We start from the raw sequence: 214 nt of genomic DNA on the forward strand, positions 1-214 counted from the left end.
TGAAATATTTTGGCAAAATTGTAATAAAAATTATTTACAAATCTTACTCTTTGACACCAAAAATTACTTAACAATTAAAATGAAATATTGGGGGCCGGGCGCGGTGGCTCAAGCCTGTAATCCCAGCACTTTGGGAGGCCGAGGGCGGTGGATCACGAGGTCAAGAGATCGAGACCATCCTGGTCAACATGGTGAAACCCCGTCTCTACTAAAA

Source organism: Cebus imitator, unplaced genomic scaffold (assembly GCF_001604975.1).
Source record: "Cebus imitator isolate Cc_AM_T3 unplaced genomic scaffold, Cebus_imitator-1.0 Scaffold199, whole genome shotgun sequence".
Lineage (NCBI taxonomy): Eukaryota > Metazoa > Chordata > Mammalia > Primates > Cebidae > Cebus > Cebus imitator.